General features: G+C 43.9%; 1 protein-coding gene across 3 annotated transcripts in view; it reads left to right on the forward strand.

Moving 5' to 3' along the window:
* The first annotated feature begins 1,829 nt into the window (after positions 1-1,829).
* Positions 1,830-24,550, forward strand: part of JCAD (junctional cadherin 5 associated) — a 148,405-nt gene continuing 125,684 nt past the window's right edge. The window contains exon 1 of one of the 3 annotated variants that reach the window (XM_056519423.1): positions 1,830-1,966. The gene's annotated coding sequence lies outside the window, so the exon portion shown is untranslated. Of the gene's footprint in view, positions 1,967-2,207; positions 2,344-24,550 lie in introns of those variants that run through there. The other 2 variants (XM_056519425.1, XM_056519424.1) reach the window with 2 other exon arrangements.

Below are 24,550 nucleotides of genomic sequence, written 5' to 3' on the forward strand. Positions count from 1 at the left end.
AGTAGTATTGACTGCATATGCCTAATTTTTTGCAATTAATTAAATTGTCTGTAGATGTAGCAGAGTTGAATTTGTCAGAGGTAGCAGAGCTGAATTTGTCAGAGGTAGCAGAGCTGAATTTGTCAGAGGAAGCAGAGCTGAGTATGTGCATTCAGTTCTGCCCCAACAGTATTATATATAAACGGAATATGCCTAATTTTCTGCAATTTATTGAAGTTGTCTGTAGACCAGTGATCTCCAAACTGTGGATTTCCTGATATAGCGAAACTACAACTCCCATGCTGGGCTTTGTAGTTTCGCAACAGTTGGAGGCACACTGGTTGAGAAACACTGTTCTACTGCAGAAAACTTCTTGACCTAGTAAGGATATGTCTTGTTAGTAATCCACCTCATTCATCCCACTCCTCCTGTAGAAGAATTGAATTTGTCAGATGTAGCAGAGCTGAGTATGTGAGTTCAGTCCTGCCCCAACTAAAAACTGTATATGCCAACATTTTTGCAATTTATTGAATTTGTCTGTAGACCAGCAGTTTCCAAACTGTGGACCCTCCAGATGTAGCAAAACAACAACTCCCAGTATGCCCAGATAGCAAACCGCTGTCCGGGCATGCTGGGAGTTGTAGTTTCGCAACAGCTGGAGGCACACTGTTTGGGGAAACATTTTCCTGCTGCATAAAATTTCCTTGCCCTAGTGTGGATTCATCTAATTTATCCCACACCTCCGGCACCATTTCTGCTTTGGTAGCAAAGCTGAATTTGTCAGATGTAGCAGAGTTGAGTATGTGAATTCAGTTCTGCCCCAACAGTATCATATATAAACTTCCTACGCCTAAACCAGCGGTCTCAAAACTTTGGCCCTCCAGCTGTTGCAAAACTTTTTTCGAAATGCAAATTTTTACCGGCACCTCGTGATTTTGCGAATATTTAGAATATAGTGATATATATTTGTAATCACGAATATTCCTGTTTTTTTTTGTGCGCAAATTTATGCAAATATTTATGTTAATATTTTGTTGAGCGCGAATATTCGAAATGCTAATTTTTACCGACACCTCGCGATTTTGCGAATATTTAGAATATAGTGATATATATATTTGTAATGACGAATATTCCTATTTTTTTGTGCAAATTTATGCAAATATTTATGTGAATATAATTATTTTAACATCGGCACTTCGCAATTTCGCGAATATTTAGAATATAGTGATATATATTTGTAATGACGAATATTCGTGTTTTTCTGTGCAAATTTATGCAAATATTTATGTGAATATCAGCACCTCGCGATTTCCTGGCGAATATTTAGAATATAGTGATACGTATTTGTAATGACCAATATTCAAGGTTTTTTTTAATGCAAATTTATGCAAATATTTATAGGAATATCGGCACTTCCAGACTGGACGCTGATCCCTCCCTTCTTTTAGGTGATGCGCACTATGCGAATTTCATTACGAATTTTTGCATAAAAAAAAAGAGAACAAACATGGGAAATCCGTGAATATAGGACGAATATCACTAATTCGAATATGGCTTATGCTGCTCATCACTATGTGAAACTACAACTCCCAGCATGCCCGGACAGCCAACGGCTGTCCGGGCATGCTGGGAGTTGTAGTTTCACAACAGCTAGAGGTCCACAGTTTGGATGCCAGTGCTGTAGACCATTGAATGCAAGTCAGAATCACGACATTGGCCTTTATTGTCTGCACTGCACCCCTAAAATATAATAATAAGACCCCCCCCCCCAAAAAAAAAAAAAACTTCTGCGTTTTGCACCTTTAAAACTTTCAGTCTGGTGGCAAAATCGTGAAGCTGTTGAGGGAACCTTATCCTTTTCCTAGTTGCTTTCCAAGTGACTGCATTTACTAGGCATGCTCAGCAGTAGCTTCATGCAGTGCTGGATTACAATTCTGTAGCTGCTGCACACCAAGTAGAAGGATGCAAGCATGGGGGGACTCCCAAGGTAAGTCTTCTGTCTTTTCCTTTAGCATCTCCTAAAAAAAATGCAACCTCCTATTTTCCCTTGCCGCTGCATAGATGCATTAGAAGAGACGTTTATATCTTCAAAGTCATTGGACGCCTGCGAAATGTAGAGCAGCAGAATCCACAGCAAGAAGAAGAAGAAGAGAGAGAGAGAAAAAAGAAAGAAGCCAGTCAGCAGCTGCCTGTGATAAACTGAAGCTAAGTTTCTCTCTGGATTTTAGGCATGTTCCTTGTATCCTTGCAAGATTTTTGGACCCGTCTGGGAAAGAAATTGAATACTCAATGTCATCCAGACTGTGGCACCCAAAAACCTTGCTGCTGTATCATGTGAGATAACCTTCAGTCCTATAGAAACAAGTGAGAGATCCCCTGTTTCTACTTGATGATATGAATGATGTCTTATGGAGGCACTTTTGTTGGCATGGTAGCCTTCGCTTAACCGGTGCTGGTGCTTTTTTGGGTACTTGACTGTGGCATTTTTTTTTGGTGTGTGTGTGTGTGTGTGCAGCTTCTTCACCAGAGGTGGGGTTCTGCCTCAGACATATCAGACATATTTCACTGACAAAACTACTGTCCAGCCAGGGTAGATCCAGTCATGTCTCCGAGGTGTCACACACGGCTGACCCTCCGCACTGCACACAGGAGAGAAGAGTTAGCCAGTGTTTTGATTTTTTGTTTTTACAGCAGAAGCGTATGAGGTGTCGAAGAATGTCCGTCACTTCAATGTTGACCAATTGCGGCGTCGTCTACTTTAGTTGCAGGGTGTGCTGTGAATCCTTCCCTCTCTATCAGCTGGAGTATCGTATAGTAACAGTGTCGCCGTGTCAGTTCCAGTGTATCAAGGTTGGACAAGGTTCGCTTCAGATTAAATTAGAACCCTGCTTCTTGGTCAGGTCACGCCGGCCGGATGTAGAGTTGTAAGTCTGTGTAGAGTGTTTCCTATACAATGTGAACAAATCAATTCATGTGTCTGTCTGTCTGTTCATTTATTCAGCCAAGTCCAAACCACCCATCCGATAGCTGTGTCCTTGTTATCCTGAGCAACCCTCACTGTCTTATAGAATAGATACTATGTATATACCATACTATAAATACTACTACCATGTCTCCAACTATTCATATAACCAATAGTCCAATAGCTGTGTCCTTGTTATCCTGAGCAACCCTCCCTGTATGGAATAGATACTATGTATCTACTGTACTATAAATACTACTACCATGTCTCCAACCAATGAACTAATAATCCTATAGCTGTGTCCTTGTTATCCTGAGCAACCCTCACTGTCTTATAGAATAGATACTATGTATATACCATACTATAAATACTACTACCATGTATCCGACTATTCATATAACCAATAGTCCAATAGCTGTGTCCTTGTTATCCTGAGCAACCCTCACTGTATGGAATAGATACTATGTATCTACTGTACTATAAATACTACTACCATGTCTCCAACCAATGAACTAATAATCCTATAGCTGTGTCCTTGTTATCCTGAGCAACCCTCACTGTCTTATAGAATAGATACTATGTATATACCATACTGTAAATACTACTACCATGTATCCGACTATTCATATAACCAATAGTCCAATAGCTGTGTCCTTGTTATCCTGAGCAACCCTCCCTGTATGGAATAGATACTATGTATCTACTGTACTATAAATACTACTACCATGTCTCCAACCAATGAACAAATAATCCTATAGCTGTGTCCTTGTTATCCTGAGCAACCCTCACTGTCTTATAGAATAGATACTATGTATATACCATACTATAAATACTACTACCATGTATGCAACTATTCATATAACCAATAGTCCAAAAGCTGTGTCCTTGTTATCCTGAGCAACCCTCACTGTCTTATAGAATAGATACTATGTATATATCATACTATAAATACTACTACCATGTATGCAACTATTCATATAACCAATAGTCCAATAGCTCTGTCCTTGTTATCCTGAGCAACCCTCCCTGTATGCAATAGATATTATGTATCTACTGTACTATAAATACTACTACCATGTCTCCAACCAATGAACTAATAATCCTATAGCTCTTTCCTTGTTAACCTGAGCAACCCTCACTGTCTTATAGAATTGATACTATGTATATACCATATTATAAATACTACTACCATGTCTCCAACCAATGAACCAATAATCCTATAGCTGTGTCCTTGTTAACCGAAGCAACCCTCACTGTCTTATATAATTGATATGATGTATATACCATATTATAAATACTACAATCATGTATCCAAATATTCAAATAACCAATAGTCCAATAGCTGTGTCCTTGTTAGCCTGAGCAACCCTCACTGTATGGAATAGATACTATGTATCTACTGTACTATAAATACTACTACCATGTCTCCAACCAATGAACTAATAATCCAATAGCTGTGTCCTTGTTATCCTGAGCAACCCTCACTGTCTTATGAAATAGACACTATAAGCTAAGTGCTTCTTAAAGGGGTATTCCAGGAAAAAAACTTTTTTTTTATATCAACTGGCTCCAGAAAGTTAAACAGATTTGTAAAATTGTTCTATTAAAAAATCTTAATCCTTTCAATAATTATCAGCTGCTAAAGTTGAGTTGTTGTTTTCTGTGTGGCAACAGTGCTCTCTGCTGACATCTCTGCTTGTCTCAGGGAACTGCACAGAGTAGAAGAGGTTTGCTATGTGGATTTGCTTCTAAACTGGGCGGTTCCCGAGACACGTGTCATCAGAGAGCACTTAGACAGAAAAGTACAACTCAACTTTAGCAGCTCATAAGTACTGAAAAGATTAAGATTTTTTAATAGAAGTAATTTACAAATCTGTTTGACTTTCTGGAGTCAGTTGATATATAAAAAAAAAAGTTTTTCCCTGTATAACCCCTTTAAAGTAACCATCAGTGTCTTATGATGCCTAGATACTATTACTACTACTAACATGTATCCAACCATTCATTAAATGAACCAATAATACAAAAGTCCAATAGCGGTGACCTTTTTAACCTGAGCAACCTTCCCTGTCTTATGGCATATATACTATGTATATACCATACTATAAATTAGGGCTGGGCGGTATACCGGCTCATACCGAATACCAAAATTTTTGTGCTGCACAATATGAATTTTTCCCCATACCGCAATACCGGTTTGGCCCCTCCCCCTCAGGAATGAATGAATTATCAACCCAGCACTGCGCTGTACCCACATAGGGGAACTAATCCATATGTGACCCGCGAGCGCTGTTCTGCTCCCCCCCCCCAATTAATTATTAGCCCAGCGCTGTCCCCATCAGGGTACTACTCACATGTCACCCGCAAGCGCTGCCCTCCTTGTCCTCCTGTTTGTTGCGGCCGCCGGCTGACACTCTATACCAGTGGTCTTCAACCTCCAGATTTGCAAGACTACAACTCCCAGCATGCCCGGACAGCCAACGGCAGTCCGGGCATGCTGGGAGTTGTAGTTGTGCAACATCTGGAGTTCCGCAGGTTGAAGACCGCTGCTCTAGACTGTATCCTTATGCCCGGGTAAAAGGTAAACAAAATAAACTTTAACTCACCTTCCCTGTTGGTCCGGACCAGCTTCCCAGGGAATGAAACGTCGGAGAGCCGTCAGCCTATCACCGGCCACAGCGATGTTCCGCCTCTGCCGGCTTCTTACATGACAGTGGGCCAACGTAGGAACGTGCGTTAAAGTTAATTTGCTTACCTTTGCAGCCCAGGCATAGGGATGCAGATATAGAATGTCAGCGCTGGCGGCCGCAACAAACAGGAGGACGAGGAGAGCAGCACTTGCGGGTGACGTGAGTAGTACCCCGATGGGAACAGTGCAGCGTTGGGCTAATAATTAATTTGGGGGGGGGGGGGGATACTGTTATATACCGTGGAACCACCATAAGTTACAAAAATACAGTGATACACATATTTGGCCATACCGCCCCGCCCTAAAATAAATACTACTACCATGTAACCAACTATTCAAATAACCAGTAGTCCAATAGCTGTGTCCTTGTTAACCGAAGCAACCCTCCCTGTATGGAAAAGATATTATGGGGGAGATTTATCAAAGGATTTAGACTGGTTTTTCCTGTCTAAATTTGTCGCACAGAAAGTTGCAGTCTAAATATGTGTGACTTTTCTGCATCTTTTTTTTTTTTAGAACATGATGCATTCTAGTCTATATTAGACGGAAAAATGCATTGGTGCTGAATTTATCAAAAGCGACAAGTTGCATCGGCTGAAAGTATGCCGAAATGTCAGACCATGCTGGAGCAGGTATAAATACAGTCTAAACCATAGATCCCGAAGTCTGTGCACAGAATTTATCACGAGCCGTGCGACTTTTGATAAATTAGTCGCACAATAGACCAGACTAACCCTCTATAGTTTGGTCTATATTGATGCGGGAAATAGACAACTTTGATAAATCTCCCCTTGTCTATCTACTGTACTATAAATACTACTACCATGTCTCCAACCAACTAATAATCCAATAGCTGTGTCCTTGTTAACTTGAGCAACCCTCACTGTATGGAATAGACACTATAAGCTAAGTGCTTCTTAAAGTAACCATCGGTGTCTTATGATGCCTAGATACTACTACTAACATGTATCCAACCATTCATTCAATGAACCAATAGTCCAAAAGTCCAATAGCGGTGACCTGAGCAACCTTCACTGTCTTATGGAATAGATACTATGTATCTAACATGTTAACTAAGTACTTCTTAAAGTATCCATTAGGGTATGTTCACACTACGGATATGTCGCTGAATCTCCGCTCGCGGAATTCAGCGAGCGGAGATTTAGCCTGGCAGCCAGCGGCAGTAGGACTGCGTAGCACTGCGCCGTCACCAATGACGACTATGCAGTAATCGCGGACTTCAGCGCAAAGAATGAACATGTTCTTACTTTGCACGGAACAATTTCAGCGGCGGAATTGTCCCCCACTGAAATTCTGCAGTGTGAACGGGTCTCGCGGAAGACCCATTCACACTGATGCTAACGTTCACTGTGCGGAATCCTACTTGAGTAATTCCGCTCACGGAATTCCATGGGAATTCCCCAGTGTGAACATACCCTTAGTGTCTTATGATGACTAGATACTATTATTTTATTTTATTTATTTATATAGCGCCTACAGATTCCGCAGCGCCAGTTGTGACGGGGTTCAACACGTAAGGATTGTCACACAATCAACAGAGCAGGAGATGGGAGAACAGCACTAGGTTTATTGGCAGAGATCACAAAACACAATCCACACGATGAGGGGTGATCCGGAGTCTGGGCAAACAATGGGCAATAGAAGGGCACAGTCACTGGGCAAACAATGGGCAACAGAAGGGCACAGTCACTGGGCACAGGGAAGGAACAAACTGCAGATCCCGGGATTCAGCTCCGGGTCCAACACTCCACACTCCAATGTATTGTTCACAGTCCACAGATAACAGCTCCACATCTTGTGGTACCTCAAGTCTCCTGGGAGGTCCGGTCCTCAAAACCGCTCCTCAGTTCACAGGGGTCCACAGCTAAGTCCACAGATAACTCCAACACGATGCCTTGTTCCAGAGGGCGGCCTCAGCCACAGCTCCTCTATCCCAGCAATTCTCCAGATTCTGGGGCACAATCTCCAGGGCAGTGTTGTACTGGCAGCAACTCTCACCCCAGAGATCAACACAACAACTCCATCAGATGACTCCTCAGCTATCGGGGTCCTACAGGTCCCAGCAGGCTCTGTACTAGCATCAGCTCCTGTCTCTGGGACATCACACACTAGACCATGTATCCAACCGTTTAATGACCCAATAGCTGTGTCCTTGATAGTGTTGAGCGCGAATATTTGAAATGTGAATTTTTACTGGGAATATCAGCACTTCGCGATTCTGTGAATATATAGAATATAGTGATATATTTTTTTATGCGAATATTTATGTGAATACCGGCACTTCCAGACTGGACACTGATCCCTCCCTTCTTTTAGGTGAAAGATATAATTGCGCATGCGCACTAAGCGAATTTCGTTCTGAAATTTCACATTAAAAAAAAGAATGAACATAGCGAATTTCACGAACATAGGACGAATAGTCATCCAAATATTCGCGAAATATTGCAAATTCGAATATGGTCCCTGCCACTCATCACTAGTCCTTGATAACCTGAACAACCCTTGCTGTCTTATGGAATAGGTACTATGGGGGATATTTATCAAAACCTGTCCAGACATAAAGCTGCTGAGTTGCCCATAGCAACCAATCAGATCGCTTCTTTCATTTTTTAAAAGGCCTGTGAAAAATGAAAGAAGCGATCTGATTGGTTGCTATGGGCAACTCAGCAACTTTACCTCTGGACAGGTTTTGATAAATCTCCCCCTATGTATCTATCTTGTAAGCTAAGTGCCCTTATAGTAACCATCATTGTCTTATGATGACTAGATACTATGAATACGACCACCATGTATCCAACTATTCATGGGCCCAATAATCCGGTAGTCCAATAGATGTGTCCTTATTACCCTGAGCGACCCTCACTGTCCTATTGAATGGATATTATAAGATAAGTGCTACTTAAAGTAACCATTAGTATTTTATGATGACTAGTGATGAGCGGCATTGCCCATATTCGAATTCGCGATATTTCGCGAATATATGGACGAATATTCGTCCTATATTCTCAAAATTCGCATATTCGCGTTTATTTTCGCTTTGCACAAATGCGCATGCAGATAACTATCTACCTATGTCTCTATATTATCTATCTATCCATCCATCTATCTATCTATCTCCTAATTCTTGGGCTATTCCTGGTCTATACAGAAGTGATAATGGGTCTATGACATTTTTCATTTTGAATATTGTTGTGTCATATTCGCGAATATCGTCACTATCTATCTACCTATCTAATTTTAGTGACAATATTCACGAATATGAGGATATTCACAAATATTCGCATAGTCTCATATCCGCAAATATTCGCTCTCCAGTCTAATACAGTAAATAATATAGGAGCCTTCTTTAGACCACAAGCTGGAAGCTGGGAGGGATGAGATCACTGTGATGTGTTCTGTGGGGAAAAAAAATAAAAAAAATTCGTAATTACGAATATCTAGCGATATAGTCGCCATATTTGCGAATATGCGAAATTCGTGATAAATATTCGAATGCGAATATTCGCGCTCAACACTAATGATGACTTGATACTATGACTAATACTACCATGTATCCAACCATTCAATAACCCAATAATCCAATAGCTGTGTCCTTGTTAAAGGGGTACTCTGGTGGAAAACTTTTTATTTATTTATTTATTTATTTATTTTTAAATCAACTGGTGCCAGAAAGTTAAACAGATTAGTAAATTACTTCTATTAAAAAATCTTAATCCTTCCAGTACTTATTAGCTCCTGAATACTACAGAGGAAATTATTTTCTTTTTAAAACACAGAGTTCTCGCTTTTACTTTAGTTTTAGATGCGGCATTCAACTTTGAACGCAAAAGGGTTAATAGCGCGCTATTAGCTTCAGAGACATGTCGGGACCAACCCGATATGACACGGGGTCACTGCGTGACCACGCGTTATATCGCGAGAGCCGGCCAAGGACGTGAATATACGTCTTTGGTCGTTAAAGGGGTACTCCAGTGGAAAACATTTTTTTTTTAATCAATTGGTGCCAGAAAGTTAAACAGATTTGTAAATTAAAAAGAAAAAAGGGGGTGTATGTGCAGCTCACAATCACAATACACACTGAGGTCAAACTGGGGCATGCAACTATACCCTAATTGCACAAAAAGACAAGCCAATAGAAAAAAGTTGCCCGCACCTTCTAAGTGAGTAAATGATGATATGGATATTAAATGAGAAATATTAAATGAATGATTGTCTGGATCGTGCTTCAATGATAATAGTATAAACAGTTTAATAAGATAGGATAAATAGACTGTAGTTAGTTACTTCTCACAGGGCCCATGTGAGAAGAACATATAAAATAAAAACAACCTTTAGGTAATAATGTACATGAAAAATATAAAATGACAATAATACCAAAAATTAAGATAATGTTATGGCATGATAATATCACTGGCATATAGTGAGTGCAGCTGGTATTTTACCGCTAATATCTACGCACCCACTGTACAATATGTTCAACAATTTATGACAATTTTCAAATGAATGTTACTGGTCCTTTAGGCAGCAGCCTGGGCAAAAAGCGCTGCTTTCACAATGTGTAGATGGTGCCAGTACACTGCGCCCTCTGTGCAACGTCCCAGATGGTGTTGGTAAAGTCCAGTAAGGTCCTGGTAGAGCGGAGGCGATTGGCGCTGGCAGGCGCTGGTGATTGCAGATCGCCGGGAGGACGTTGGCGCTGGCAGGCGCTAGAGATGGAAAGTCCTCACCGCTGGTTTGATGTGATCAGGGCCATACACTGGATACGAGGAGCTCACCTCGTGTTGTCGGCGTGTGACGTCAGCTGCTGCTGGAGCCGAGTTCGTTGCACAGGAGGTAGTAGGCTCAGTCCGGTCCACCATTGCCAACTACCTCCAGTGCAACGAACTCGGCTCCAGCAGCAGCTGACGTCACACGCCGACAACACGAGGTGAGCTCCTCGTATCCAGTTTATGGCCCTGATTACATCTAACCAGCGGTGAGGACTTTCCATCTCTAGCGCCTGCCAGCGCCAACGTCCTCCCGGCGATCTGCAATCACCGGCGCCTGCCAGCGCCAATCGCCTCCGCTCTTACCAGGACCTTACTGGACTTTACCAACACCATCTGGGACGTTGCACAGAGGGCGCAGTGTACTGGCACCATCTACACATTGTGAAAGCAGCGCTTTTTGCCCAGGCTGCTGCCTAAAGGACCGGTAACATTCATTTGAAAACTGTCATAAATTGTTGAACATATTGTGCAGTGGGTGCGTAGATATTAGCGGTAAAATACCAGCTGCACTCACTATATGCCAGTGATATTATCATGCCATAACATTATCTTAATTTTTGGTATTATTGTCATTTTATATTTTTCATGTACATTATTACCTAAAGGTTGTTTTTATTTTATATGTTCTTCTCACATGGGCCCTGTGAGAAGTAACTAACTACAGTCTATTTATCCTATCTTATTAAACTGTTTATACTATTATCATTGAAGCACGATCCAGACAATCATTCATTTAATATTTCTCATTTAATATCCATATCATCATTTACTCACTTAGAAGGTCCGGGCAACTTTTTTCTATTAGATTTGTAAATTACTTCTATTAAAAAAAATCTTAATCCTTCCAGTACTTATTAGCTGCTGAATACTACAGAGGAAATTCTTTTCTTTTTAAAACACAGAGCTCTCTGCTGAATCACAAGCACAGTGCTCTCTGCTGACATCTCTGTCCATTTTAGGAACTGTCCAGAGTAGGAGAAAATCCCCATAGCAAACATATATGCTGCTCTGGACAGTTCCTAAAATGGACAGAGATGTCAGCAGATAGCACTGTGCTTGTGATGTCAGCAGAGAGCACTGTGTCCATGATGTCAGCAGAGAGCACTGTGTTCCAAAAAGAAAATAATTTCCTCTGTAGTATTCAGCAGCTAATAAGTACTGGAAGGATTAAGATCTTTTAATAAAAGTAATTTACAAATCTGTTTAACTTTCTGGCACCAGTTGATTTAAAAAAAAAATAATAAAGTTTTCCACCGGAGTACCCCTTTAAGTCTACTTTGAGTATTTTCTATACAATCTAAACAAATCCATTTTTTTACATATATTTATCCATTTAAAGGGGTTATCCAGGTAAAATCTTATATATATATATATATATATATATATATATATATATATATATATATATATCATCTGGCTCCAGAAAGTTAAACAGATTTGTAAATTACTTCTATTAAAAAGTCTTAATCCTTTCAGTACTTATGAGCTGCTGAAGTTGAGTTGTTCTTTTCTGTCTAAGTGTTCTCTAATGACACGTGTCTCGGGAGCTGTCCAGAGTAGAAGCAAATTCCCATAGCAAACCTCTTCTACTCTATGCAGTTCCTGAGACAAGCAGAGATGTCAGCAGAGAGCCAGACAGAAAAGAACAACTCAAATTCATCAGCTGATGATTATTGGAAGGATGAAGATATTTTAATAGAAGTAATTTACAAATCTGTTTAACTTTTTGGAGCCAGTTGATCTAAAAAAAAAACAAAAAACATTTTTTTCCTGGATAACCCCTTTGACTTTTTAGTCAGGTATCAAGTCACGTAATGAACCAACCATTCAGTTGACAAGCCAAGTACTTCTTAAAGTAACACAACAACTCAAAGTTCTATAAATGTTAGTACTTAGAAATTATTAAATACATCATTAAGTAGAATATTTACATCATATAAAATGCACAAATATTTTTGCCTATCCCATCCCCCATCCCTTGTGAAAAAAAGGAACCACACCCAACCACTATCATTTCCAGTTATCCATAACAATTTACCATATTATTTTTTGTTTCTTTCCTCAAAAAGAAATCTTTTATATCTTGTAACCTTCTCAATCAGCTTCAGCCATGCTGACAGGGCTTGGGTTGTAAACCATGTCCTAAAAATCACTGAATGGCCATAAAATAATAGCCTCGGTATAAGCTTTTGGTTTTAGGATAGATATCACATACTTCCCCCAACACAAATATGTAGAAATGGTACTCTATAACCTTGCTTTTTAAAATTTACTAATCTACTAATTCCTTCCCAAAGGACTGTAAACATCTTGACTTAAAGGGGTACTCCTGTGGAAAACAATTTTTTTTAATCAACTGGTACCAGAAAGTTATACAGATTTGTAAATTACTTCAATATAAAAATCTTAACCCTTTCAGTACTTATCAGCTGCTGTATACTACAGGAAGTTGTGTAGTTCTTTCCAGTCTGACCACAGTGCTCTCTGCTGACACCTCTGTCCACATCAGGAACTGTCCAGAGCTGGTGAGGTTTGCTATGGTGATTTATTTCTACTCTGGACAGTTCCTGATACGGACAGAGGTGTCAGCAGAGAGCACAGTGGTCAGAAAGAAAATAACCACACAACTTCCTGCGGAGCATACAGCAGCTGATAAGTACTGGAAGGATAAAGATTTTTAAATTGAAGTAAATTACAAATCTATATAACTTTCTGGCACCAGTTGATTTGAAAACATTTGTTTTCCACCGGAGGACCCCTTTGAAGAGGTACTCTGCCGAAAAACATCTTATCTCCTATGTATCACGCCATGCCCCCTCCATTCATGTCTATGAGTGGGGTGATGGCTACGTAGCCATCACTCCTACTTCCATAGACATGAATGGAGGGAACGTGGTGGCTGTAGTCGCCAGTAATCCGGCAGAGAGCGGAGTTCGCTCCGTGCACGGATGACTAGGGTTCCATGCCAGAGATCGCAGGGTCCCCAGTGGAGGGACCCTTGGGATCAGAAATCTTATTCTCTATCCTTTGGATATAAAGTTATAAAGTCATCTATACTTACTCGGGTCTTGCCGCTCCGACCGTAGTGACGCCCCCCTCGGCTTGATTGACGGCCCACTTCACTGCTCTGCCCGGTCTGCTTAGGGCGTAGAGCAATGATGCAGGCCGTCAATCAAGCCAAGGGGGCAAAACTATGGCCTGAGTGATAGGACTTGCTAAGTATGGCTCACCACCAAGGGGACTACTGACAGGGTTGCTGGGAAGACTTTATAACTCCATATCCTCACCATCTCACCACCTCACCTGTGTGCAAAAACATTCCCCGGGAATGGTGAGGATACAGATTTTACCATATAAAACGCATTGCCAAGTATTATAAGCTAAAATCTAATGCTTGGTTCTCTTTAGAGTATTGTATTTTTAGATGGAAGTTCTCTACATATTGTAGTTAAGTCATGTCAGACAATAAGTGCATAAAGAATGTTTATTATGCATTAACCAGCCAACCAATCATCCAACCAATCATCCAGCCAATCATGTAAACCATCAATTCATCAACATCTATTCAATAACTGTGTCTGTCTATGTAAAGGAACCTATCATGACTTTCATGCTGCCTGAACCATGAATAATCTGTCCCCAGCAGCTTCTTCCCCTCCCACCAGCCTTGATTAATAGTTTTTTTTCCAGTTTGGCGAGGTTCACAGATCAGAATTTCCGTGCGGAATTCAATGGGATTCTGCTGCACTGTGCCCACGGTGGATTTTCGATTTCTCGTATCAGCACAAAAAATAAGACGGCACATTCCCATGTGGTCCTAGCGCCGTTGCCCCGCAGTGTCTGCACAGAGATTCTCCGTGCGGACATTCTGACGTGTGAACATAGCCTTGGGGTAAAGAGACAGATATATCAATCAAACGCGACCGGACTGGCAAAAGCCACTGCACACAGCCCTCATGATTCATGGCTAAAGCAGAATGAAAGTGATGACAGGTTCCTTTTAAATAAAGTTTTTTTAAAGTCCTACAATTCACCTAGACACAGACTTTTTTTCATATAAATATAATACTAAAAAAAAAATAACATTAGTATTATTAGTATTATAGAAATATAATACTATAAAAAGATTTATCTTCATTCTTGAGGAGCATCTGTCAATGTTTTTACCTGAAATTTTTTTTTTTTTTATATTTGATATGATAATGTGCTGTTTTGGTGATATCTTATAATTTGGGACTGTTCCATTGCAGTAGTAATGGGCATTCTAACTGGCTGGGTAGGCCTTTGCCTATCTCGGAGTATGTCTTCAGGATAGAACTAGTAGAGGGATCATGAGGCCAGTCCACATGTTCTGTACGAGGGCTAGGTAAGGTTGAACCTACTTGTGAATATTCAATGGTGCTGCCATATAGCAGAGACACAGAAGGGTCTTATTGGAAGAAAATAACCCAACTTTGATGCTCTTTGCTCTACGAAAATTATTAGGCAATGGGGGATTCCTGTGTGAGTTGCTTCAGGGACCCGCAGTATTTCACTTGGAAACTGGAAGACATATTGGGGGAGATTTATCAAAACCTGTGCAGAGGATGAGTGGTGCAGTTGCCCATAGCAACCAATCAGATTGCTTTTTTCATTTTCCACAGGCCTCTAAAGAGGCCTGTGGAAAATGAAAGAAGCAATCTGATTGGTTGCTATGGGCAACTGCACCACTCTTCCTCTGCACAGGTTTTGATAAATCTCCCCCATTGATGACTTGGAGCCTTTGTTCATTGGCATTTTCTCCTCTTGCAGGTTTTTTTCCTTCTTTCTTGAATACATTTCTAATACTACTAACTGTCTGCGGTCTTCACTATGGGTAAAATAGTTGAATTCGCTTTTAGACCCTCCTCACTAACCAATCTGCGGATCTGCATGCAGTCTGTAGGGGACACAGTAATGTGCTGCTGCGTGCACTTCAGACATGATCGGACTGGGAGTCTGCGCCCTAAGTATAGACAGTATACTGAACCCATAGAGAAGAGAGAGAGAAGAATCCTTTGCGTCCGGCGTTTGTGATCACAAAGCACAGACCTCTCTTCCTCTAGTATAAACCCGATCCCGGTAATTATAGCCTTGGGCTTTTAGAATGTTTGGAGATGTTACATCTATTGCAGCACATTGCAGGAGTTTTATCTGGCTCAGATAATCTCTGAGGGACCTCTCGCCACCTTACTGCACCAATTTCACTTACTAAGCAGCAGGTAGCAAAGAGACGTTCACGTTAAAGCGGATTCAATCAGAAATTGCTCATTTACATAGCATTTTAGATGAAAATATCTAAAAGTGATTATTATTATTTTTTTTTTTTTTTACTTTCTTTGGTATTTTCAGTACTAAAATTTGATACAGAGCCTGCAGGAGTCTGCGTCTGCGGAGAGAAAGACATAGCTCTACAGCCCACCCAGAAGTAGGAAACCTTGGGATACTATGGCAAGAGAGGTTGTTCAAGGAGACTTGATCATTTTAGAAGTGCCATGCTCTGTATATTAAGCCTTCTGATACTAACTAATTACTACAAAAACTGTGTATACTGAGGCTGTGGTTGTTATATATGTATATATGTGGCAGCCCCGAGGAAAAATGTATACTGGCATAGCAGCAGGGGACACACCTATGATATGGTTCTTAATGGGGTACTTCGCCCCTAGACATCTTATCCCCTATACAAAACTGCACCATCAGCAGAAAATTGGAGGATGTTGCACCCGAATCTTCACTCTGTAGTGTACCTCTGGGCCACTATGTTAGTTTTCTTTTTAGGTGTCCTACCTTTGGTAAATCTGATGACAAAGTCTGTGCAATTTTTAGCTGAGCTGTGTGAGTGCTATTTTTTGGGGGGGATTAGTTGATTTTTATTGATAACAATTTAGGATGCATACAACTTTTTGATCTTTTTTATTCTGTTTTTTTTTTTTTTTTCAAAATCGGGATAAACAAAAAATAACCTACTATTCTGGCATTGTTTATATTTATTTATTTATTCATTAATTTGAGTTACCGTATATACTCGAGTATAAGCCGAGTTTTTCAGCACGATTTTTCATGCTGAAAACACCCCCCTCGGCTTATACTCGAGTGAACTCTCCACCCGCAGTGGTCTTCAACCTGCGGACCTCCAGAGGTTTCAAAACTACAACTTCCAGCAAGCCCGGGCAGCCATCGGCTGTCCGGGCTTGCTGGGAGTTGTAGTTTTGAAACCTCCGGAGGTCTGCAGGTTGAAGACCACTGCGGCCTTCGACATCATCCAGCCCCCTCTCACCCCCCTTTAGTTCTGTACAGTACTCACCTCCGCTCGGCGCTGGTCCGGTGCTGCAGGGCTGTCCGGAGAGGAGGTGGTCCGGTGGGATAGTGGTTCCGGGCTGCTATCTTCACCGGGGAGGCCTCTTTGCCTGAATTGTCACGTGAATAGTCACGTTGCCTTGACAACGACGCAGAAGTGCGTTCATTGCCAACGTACTTCTGCGCCATTGTCAAGGCAACAGCTCTATTCCGGGCCGGAAGCGCGGAGAAGAGGCACCCCCGGTGAAGATAGCAGCCCGGAACCACTATCCCACCGGACCACCTCCTCTCCGGACAGCCCTGCAGCACCGGACCAGCGCCGAGCGGAGGTGAGTACTATACAGAACTAAAGGGGGTGAGAGGGGGCTGGATGATGTCGAAGGCCGCAGTGGTCTTCAACCTGCGGACCTACGGAGGTTTTAAAACTACAACTCCCAGCAAGCCCGGACAGCCGATGGCTGCCCGGGCTTGCTGGGAGTTGTAGTTTTGAAACCTCTGGAGGTCCGCAGGTTGAAGACCACTGAGGGCGGATGATGAGAAGAGGATGATGAAGGGGGGGGGGTGGGATGATGAAGGGGGGTGTGTGGGATGATTACAAGGGGATGATGAAGGGGGTGGGGATGATGACAAGGGGATGATGAAGGGGGGATGTGTGGGATGATGACAAGGGGATGATGAAGGGGGGATGTGTGGGATGATGACAAGGGGATGATGAAGGGGGGATGTGTGGGATGATGACAAGGGGATGATGAAGGGGGATGTGTGGGATGATGACAAGGGGATGATGACAGGTGATGATGATGAGGGTCTGGATGATGACAGGTGGTGATGATGATGAGGATGTTAATGACGGGTCTGGATGATGACAGGCGGTGATGATGATGAGGATGTTAATGACAGGTCTGGATGATGACAGGGGGGGATGATGTATTTCCCACCCTAGGCTTATACTCGAGTCAATAACTTTTCCTGGGATTTTGGGTTGAAATTGTCACGATGCCGGCTGGCAGGTAGTGGATCCTCTGTGCCAGAGAGGGATTGGCGTGGACCGTGCTAGAGGATCGGTTCTAAGTCACTACTGGTTTTCACCAGAGCCCGCCGCAAAGCGGGATGGTCTTGCTGCGGCGGTAGTGACCAGGTCGTATCCCCTAGCAACGGCTCAACCTCTCTGGCTGCTGAAGACAGGCGCGGTACAAGGGAGTAGACAGAAGCAAGGTCGGACGTAGCAGAAGGTCGGGGCAGGCAGCAAGGATCGTAGTCAGGGGCAACGGCAGGAGGTCTGGAACACAGGCTAGGAACACACAAGGAAACGCTTTCACTGGCACTAAGGCAACAAGATCCGGCGAGGGAGTGAAGGGGAAGTGAGGTGATATAGGGAAGTGCACAGGTGTAAACACTAATTGGAACCACTGCGCCAATCAGCGGCGCAGTGGCCCTTTAAATCGCAAAGACCCGGCGCGCGCGCGCCCTAGGGAGCGGGGCCGCGCGCGCCGGGACAGAACTGACGGAGAGCGAGTCAGGTACGGGAGCCGGGGTGCGCATCGCGAGCGGGCGCTACCCGCATCGCGAATCGCATCCCGGCCAGAGGCGGTATCGCAGCGCCCCGGGTCCGTGGAACCGACCGGAGCGCTGCAGTGAGAGGAGTGTAGCGAGCGCTCCGGGGAGGAGCGGGGACCCGGAGCGCTCGGCGTAACAGTACCCCCCCCCTTGGGTCTCCCCCTCTTCTTGGAGCCTGAGAACCTGAGGACCAGACTTTTGTCCAGGATATTGTCCTCAGGTTCCCAGGACCTCTCTTCTGGACCACAACCCTCCCAATCCACTAAAAAGAAGGTTTTCCCTCTGACCTTTTTCGATGCTAAAATTTCTCTGACGGAGAAGATGTGTTGAGGAGAGAGTTCAATTTCAGAAGCATCTGAGGAACGAGAGAGAGCATCGGCCCTAATGTTCTTATCAGCAGGCCGAAAGTGAATTTCAAAATTAAATCGGGCAAAGAACAGAGACCACCTGGCCTGACGAGGATTCAACCGCTGGGCAGACTCGAGGTATGAGAGGTTCTTGTGATCGGTGTAAATAATAACTGGAAATCTTGATCCCTCCAGCAGATGCCTCCATTCCTCAAGTGCTAATTTAATGGCTAGAAGCTCTCGATCCCCGATGGAGTAGTTCCTCTCCGCCGGAGAGAAGGTCCTAGAAAAAAACCCACAAGTAACAGTATGCCCGGAAGAGTTTTTTTGTAGAAGGACAGCTCCAGCTCCCACTGAGGAGGCATCAACCTCCAATAGGAAGGGTTTAGATGGGTCAGGTCTGGAGAGCACGGGAGCCGAAGAGAAGGCAGACTTGAGTCGTTTAAAGGCGTCTTCCGCTTGAGGAGGCCAAGACTTGGGATCGGCATTTTTTTTGGTTAAAGCCACAATAGGAGCCACAATGGTAGAAAAATGTGGAATAAATTGCCTGTAATAATTGGCGAACCCCAAAAAGCGTTGGATGGCACGGAGTCCGGAGGGGCGTGGCCAATCTAAGACGGCAGAGAGTTTATCTGGATCCATTTGTAGTCCCTGGCCAGAGACCAAGTATCCTAGAAAAGGAAGAGATTGGCATTCAAACAGACATTTCTCAATTTTAGCATAGAGTTGATTGTCACGAAGTCTCTGAAGAACCATACGGACATGCTGGCGGTGTTCTTCTAGATTGGCCGAAAAAATTAGGATATCATCAAGATATACAACAACACAGGAGTATAACAGATCACGAAAAATTTCATTAACAAAGTCTTGGAAGACAGCAGGGGCGTTGCACAGGCCAAAGGGCATGACCAGATACTCAAAGTGTCCATCTCTGGTGTTAAATGCTGTTTTCCACTCATCCCCCTCTCTGATGCGGATGAGGTTATAGGCGCCTCTTAAGTCCAATTTAGTAAAGATGTGGGCACCTTGGAGGCGATCAAAGAGTTCAGAGATGAGGGGTAAGGGGTAGCGGTTCTTAACCGTGATTCTATTAAGTCCGCGGTAGTCAATGCAAGGACGTAGAGAGCCATCTTTTTTGGACACAAAGAAAAATCCGGCTCCGGCAGGAGAGGAGGATTTACGGATAAAGCCCTTTTTTAGATTCTCCTGGACGTATTCAGACATGGCAAGAGTCTCTGGGACAGAGAGAGGATAAATTCTGCCCCGGGGTGGAGTAGTGCCCGGGAGGAGGTCGATAGGACAATCATAAGGCCTGTGAGGAGGTAGAGTCTCCGCTTGTTTTTTGCAGAAAACATCCGCGAAGTCCATATAGGCCTTAGGGAGACCGGTTACTGGAGGAAGCACAGAGTTACGGCAAGGGTTACTGGGAACCGGTTTTAGACAGTCCTTGGAACAAGAGGGCCCCCAACTCTTGATCTCCCCAGTGGACCAATCCAGGGTTGGGGAATGAAGTTGAAGCCAGGGAAGTCCAAGGAGAATCTCCGAGGTGCAATTGGGGAGGACCAAAAGTTCAATCCTCTCGTGATGAGATCCGATGCTCATTAGAAGGGGCTCCGTGCGGAAACGTATGGAACAGTCCAATCTTTCATTGTTTATACAATTGATGTAAAGGGGTCTGGTGAGACTGGTCACTGGGATGTTGAACCTGTTGACGAGAGAGGCCAAAATAAAATTTCCTGCAGATCCAGAGTCCAAGAAGGCCACAGAAGAGAAGGAGAAGGCAGAGGCAGACATCCGCACAGGCACAGTAAGACGTGGAGAAGCAGAGTGGACATCAAGGATTGTCTCACCTTTGTGCGGAGTCAGGGTACGTCTTTCCAGGCGGGGAGGGCGGATAGGACAATCCCTCAGGAAGTGTTCGGTACTAGCACAGTACAGGCAGAGGTTCTCCATGCGGCGTCGTGTCCTCTCTTGAGATGTCAGGCGAGACCGGTCGACCTGCATAGCCTCCACGGCGGGAGGCACAGGAACAGATTGCAGGGAACCAGAGGAGAGAGGAGCCGAGGAGAAGAAACGCCTCGTGCGAACAGAGTCCATATCTTGGCGGAGCTCCTGACGCCTTTCGGAAAAACGCATGTCAATGCGAGTGGCAAGGTGAATAAGTTCATGAAGATTAGCAGGCATTTCTCGTGCGGCCAGAACATCTTTAATGTTGCTGGATAGGCCTTTTTTAAAGGTCGCGCAGAGGGCCTCATTGTTCCAGGATAATTCAGAAGCAAGAGTACGGAATTGTACGGCATACTCGCCAACGGAAGAATTACCCTGAACCAGGTTCAACAGGGCAGTCTCAGCAGAAGAGGCTCGGGCTGGTTCCTCAAAGACACTTCGAATTTCCGAGAAGAAGGAGTGTACAGAGGCAGTGACGGGGTCATTGCGGTCCCAGAGCGGTGTGGCCCAAGCCAGGGCTTTTCCAGACAGCAGGCTGACTACGAAAGCCACCTTAGACCTTTCAGTGGGGAACTGGTCCGACATCATCTCCAAGTGTAATGAACATTGGGAAAGGAAGCCACGGCAAAACTTAGAGTCCCCATCAAATTTATCCGGCAAGGATAGTCGTAGTCCAGAAGCGGCCACTCGCTGCGGAGGAGGTACAGGAGCTGGCGGAGGAGATGGTTGCTGGAGCTGTGGTAGTAGCTGTTGTAGCATAACAGTCAGTTGAGACAGCTGTTGGCCTTGTTGCGCAATCTGTTGTGACTGCTGGGCGACCACCGTGGTGAGGTCAGCGACAACTGGCAGAGGAACTTCAGCGGGATCCATGGCCGGATCTACTGTCACGATGCCGGCTGGCAGGTAGTGGATCCTCTGTGCCAGAGAGGGATTGGCGTGGACCGTGCTAGAGGATCGGTTCTAAGTCACTACTGGTTTTCACCAGAGCCCGCCGCAAAGCGGGATGGTCTTGCTGCGGCGGTAGTGACCAGGTCGTATCCCCTAGCAACGGCTCAACCTCTCTGGCTGCTGAAGACAGGCGCGGTACAAGGGAGTAGACAGAAGCAAGGTCGGACGTAGCAGAAGGTCGGGGCAGGCAGCAAGGATCGTAGTCAGGGGCAACGGCAGGAGGTCTGGAACACAGGCTAGGAACACACAAGGAAACGCTTTCACTGGCACTAAGGCAACAAGATCCGGCGAGGGAGTGAAGGGGAAGTGAGGTGATATAGGGAAGTGCACAGGTGTAAACACTAATTGGAACCACTGCGCCAATCAGCGGCGCAGTGGCCCTTTAAATCGCAAAGACCCGGCGCGCGCGCGCCCTAGGGAGCGGGGCCGCGCGCGCCGGGACAGAACTGACGGAGAGCGAGTCAGGTACGGGAGCCGGGGTGCGCATCGCGAGCGGGCGCTACCCGCATCGCGAATCGCATCCCGGCCAGAGGCGGTATCGCAGCGCCCCGGGTCCGTGGAACCGACCGGAGCGCTGCAGTGAGAGGAGTGTAGCGAGCGCTCCGGGGAGGAGCGGGGACCCGGAGCGCTCGGCGTAACAGAAATTAGGGGTCTCGGCTTATACTCGGGTCGGCTTATACTCGAGTATATACGGTAACTATGTGGAATAAATAATTTATAAATAAATTATAAATTATTTTATAGTTTCGGTCACTATGGGCAATATCATTTTTACTTTTTTAGATTTCTGAAGCATTTTTTATCGGAAAAAAAATGTGTTTTCTTTATTTAAAATGTTTTAAAACATTTTATTTAACTTTAGATGACTTGACCATGTCTGAGTTTGATTGCTCGCATTATACACAGCATTATTTATTAGACAGGTCCTAATAAGTATACAAAGTTGGCCCTAGGGCCCTTTAAAAACCCATGATCACATTGCCAGAAGGAGGGGAGGGTTGATGGGATCAGAAAGGGAGCCCACTATCTCTGTCTCTGGCAGAATGTCAGTGGTAATATCCAGATGACACCTGCTGCTGATAAACCCCTGCTCCATCTATGCACCACAAATGTTTTTGGAAAGTACTTCCAGACATATATTGTATGTACAGTGGATGTCATATATATATATATATATATATATATATATATATTCCAAAATGAAAGGCAAAAAAGAGGCACTTCAGCATTGCAACGTTTCAAGACCCTCTCTTTTTCAAGACCTCATTGAGAAGGTTGAAACGTTGCACCTATGGATGGGTGAATAAATATCTTTGGAACGCTGGAGTGCCTCTTTTTTGCCTTTCATTTTGGATTTTGGAATTGAAATACCGTTGGTCAAGGTTTGGGCTAGCTGAGCACCCTCACTTTTCTGCTGAGCACCCTTACTTTTCTTTATTGGCTTATAGCCTATACACTGTGCCACTCAGTTTGCTGCTTATTTGATATATATATATTAAAGGGATTATCCAGGATTAGAAAAACATAGCTGCTTTCTTTCAAAAACAGCGACACACCTGTCCTCAGGTTGCGTGTGGTATTACAACAAAGCTCCATTCACTTTAATAGAACAGAGCTGCAATACCACATCCAAACTGGGGACGAGTGGCAGTCATGTTTTTCTAATCCTGGATAACAGCTTTAAAGGGGCTTCCTTCATGCATATTGTGCCTAAGTGTACAGCAGGGTGCTTTATGGGGATAGGGGAGTTTGTGTAAGCTACTGCTAGACACCTCCAGTGGTGGTTTATTTCCCTTCAGAATTAAAAGGAGCAGATATGTTAAGATGCATCTGCCCAATCCAGCAGATATCAGCGAAGATTTGGAAGGCCACCATACATATGGCCTGTTCTATTGTTCCTGTATCGTCCAGCGCTGCTCCCCAGCACTTTCTTCCCCAGCCGGCGGGGCCGGAATTCACATCGTGGGACGCGCCCGAATGCGAATCCCAGCACGTCACTCACCTCTGCCCTCTGCTGTCTGCTGTCCATCCTCCCTCAGCGCCGGAGCACATGCCCCCACGCACCGGAGCTCTCTGATTTATAGGGCCAGTGCGCCCTTAATTAGTAATTACACCTGCACCTCAGTTATAAGTTTCTGCACCTCCCATCACTCCTTGCCGAATCTTTGTTGCCTTGTGCCTGAGAGAAAGCTTTCCTTTGCCTTGCCTTTCCGTGTTCCTGGCTCCATTGTTCCGTGACCTAAACTTGCTCCTGTGCCGCCTGCCTATAGACCTCCTGCTACGTTCCTGACTTCGCATCTGTGCCGCCAGCCCTGACCTTCAGCTATCCAGACCATGACTTGCCATATCCCTCCTGTGCCTTGCATTTCCTCAGTTGCCTGTGTGGTCGAGTCGTGCCAGGGGTAGTGACCTGGGTGTCACCTGCCGCAGAAAGACCATCCTGCTTTATGGCTGGCTCTGGTGAAAACCTTTGGCACTTTTGACTCGGCTCCCTGGCATGGCTCACGTCATCTACCACACAGGTCCAGTGGATCCACTACTACCCTGTGTGCTACAGCTTATTGCCGTGAGTCTTACAGTTCAATTTGACTAACAGCAGCTTTCAAGCATATTAAAGACGCATAGTTTTTCTAACGTACAAATATAATAAATGGAACTTATAATACGTTTGTCTGGATAAAATGCTCCCAACTTGCTTCTATGTCAGGTGATTGTAGATCTCAGCCCAAACAAAAGTTAAGAGGGAACATTAACCAGCGGAGCAGAATAATTAGACCTAAACTACTCCTGAGATTAATTGTCTCGATATGTTGTAATCTTTAAAAACATCCGCAAATGAACGTGAATGCATTAAGGTTAATGCTGAACTCTGTGTAGTCTATTGTCTATGTGCAGTCATTTAGCATTAAATTATTATGCATGAAGTCATTTCCATAAAAATATTCTCCCTGTAAAATTATTTTATTTGTTTTTTCTACTTTGTAATAGTTTGAATTGTTTGGGAAGAGCGAAC

This window comes from Hyla sarda, chromosome 5, assembly GCF_029499605.1.
Source record: "Hyla sarda isolate aHylSar1 chromosome 5, aHylSar1.hap1, whole genome shotgun sequence".
Lineage (NCBI taxonomy): Eukaryota > Metazoa > Chordata > Amphibia > Anura > Hylidae > Hyla > Hyla sarda.